Consider the following 2,447-nt stretch of genomic DNA (forward strand, 5'->3'; position numbering starts at 1 on the left):
CATAGTGATGTGAACTAGATTATTGACTCTAGTGCAAGTGGGAGACTATTGGAAATATGCCCTAGAGGCAATAATAAAATGGTTATTATTGTATTTCCTTGTTCATGATAATTGTCTATTGTTCATGCTATAATTGTATTAACCGGAAACCGTAATACATGTGTGAATACATAGAACACAACATGTCCCTAGTAAACGGAGAGGTATCTCTGGGCCCACTCGGTAGGACATCATCATAATGTGCACAATGTGACCAAGGAGTTGATCACGGGATGATGTGTTATGGAACGAGTAAAGAGACTTGCCGGTAGCGAGATTTAACAAGGTATCGAGATACCGACGATCGAATCTCGGGTAAGTACTATACCGGTAGACAAAGGAATTGTATACGGGATTGACTGAATCCTTGACATCATGGTTCATCCGATGAGATCATCGTGGAACATGTGGGAGCCAACATGGGTATCCAGATCCCACTGTTGGTTATTGACCAGAGAGATGTCTCGGTCATGTCTGCATTATTCCCGAGCCCGTAGGGTCTACACACTTAAGGTTCGATGATGCTAGGGTTATAGGGAAGGTATGTACGCGGTTACCGAATGTTGTTCGGAGTCCCGGATGAGATCTCGGATGTCACGAGGCGTTCCGGAATGGTCCGGAGGTGAAGATTGATATATTGGACGAAGGGTTTTGGAGTCCGGAAGTCTTCCGGAGGTATCGGGTGATGACCAGCATGACCGAAAGGTGTTTCGGGAGCCCCGACAAGTGTTGGGGGCTTCATGGGCCAATGGAAGGGGGCAAACCAGCCCACTAAGGGGTTGTGCGCCCCCCTCACCTATTCCCACGTGACCAGGGGGTTTGGAGCGCCCCATTTAGGGTTCCCACCTCCTGGCTTGGGGGCCAAGTCACCCAAGGGGGAGATCCCATCTGCCCTGGCCCCCCCTAGGGGAAACCCTAGGGCGCCTCCCCTTGCCCTTGCCCCTATATATAGTGGAGGTTTGGGGGCTACACAACACACGAGTCTCTCTCTCGCAAGGCGCAGCCCTACCTCTCTCCCTCTCGTCTCTCGTAGTGCTTGGCGAAGCCCTGCTGGAGTACCGCGCTCCTCCACCACCACCACGCCGTCGTGCTGCTGCTGGACGGAGTCTTCCCCAACCTTTCCCTCTCTCCTTGCTGGATCAAGGCATGGGAGACGTCACCAGGCTGCACGTGTGTTGAACACGGAGGCGCCGTTGTTCGGCGCTTAGATCGGAATCGACCGCGATCTGAATCGCTATGAGTACGACTACCTCATCCGCATTCTAGTAACGCTTCCGCTTAGCGATCTTCAAGGGTATGAAGATGCACTCCCTCTCTCTCGTTGCTAGTATCTCCTAGATTGATCTTGGTGACACGTAGGAAAATTTTGAATTTCTGCTGCGATCCCCAACAATACAATCATACCATATGCTAGCTTTTAGGGTTTAGCCTCTTCGATCTCGTGGTAGATCAATTCTTGTAATACTCGTATCATCAAGAATAAATCAAAGCAGGACGTAGGGTTTTACCTCCATCAAGAGGGCCCAAACCTAGGTAGAACATCGTGTCCCCTGCCTCGTGTTACCATCCGCCTTAGACGCACAGTTCGGGACCCCCTACCCGAGATCTTCCAGTTTTGACACCGACATTGGTGCTTTCATTGAGAGTTCCTCTGTGTCGTCGCCATTAGGCTTGATGGCTCCTACGATCATCGATAGCGATGCAGTCCAGGGTGAGACTTTTCTCCCCGGACAGATCTTTGTGTTCGGCGGCTTCGCACTGCGGGCCAACTCGCTTGGCCATCTAGAGCAGATCGAAAGTTACGCCCCTGGCCACCAGGCCAGGTTTGGAAGCTTAAACTACACGATCGATATCCGCGGAGACTTGATCTTCGACGGATTCGCACCCCTGCCAAGTGCGCTGCACGGTCTCGATGAGCATGATTTAGCTCTACCGTCGGACAGTATTCAGAATATCGCACCGGCGACTGCTCCGACCCTCAATTCGGAGCCAATCGCACCATCCATGGACGGGTGGATAGACCCCGCCTTGGAGGCCGTACTCTCAGCGGCGATCGAGCCAAGGAACGACCTTACCTTTGACGAGAGTCGTGTTGCCGAACTACCGGATCCTTCTCCGGCCACGGACTCCGAACCGCCTGCGCCCGTGCCTGTCGAATCCGGCTGGGCGCCGATCATGGAGTTTACCTCCATGGATGTTTTTAAGCACTCGCCCTTCGGCGACATACTGAACTCATTAAGGTCTCTCTCCCTGTTAGGAGAATCCTGGCCGAACTTCCTTCGGCAGAATTGGGATGCGGATGACGAAGAACTTCGCCGCCCACCCACCACCCACTTAATAGCCACTATCGACGACCTAACCGACATGATGGACTTCGACTCCGAAGACATCGATGGTATGGACGATGA

The sequence above is a fragment of the Triticum aestivum genome, chromosome 3A (assembly GCF_018294505.1).
Source record: "Triticum aestivum cultivar Chinese Spring chromosome 3A, IWGSC CS RefSeq v2.1, whole genome shotgun sequence".
NCBI lineage: Eukaryota > Viridiplantae > Streptophyta > Magnoliopsida > Poales > Poaceae > Triticum > Triticum aestivum.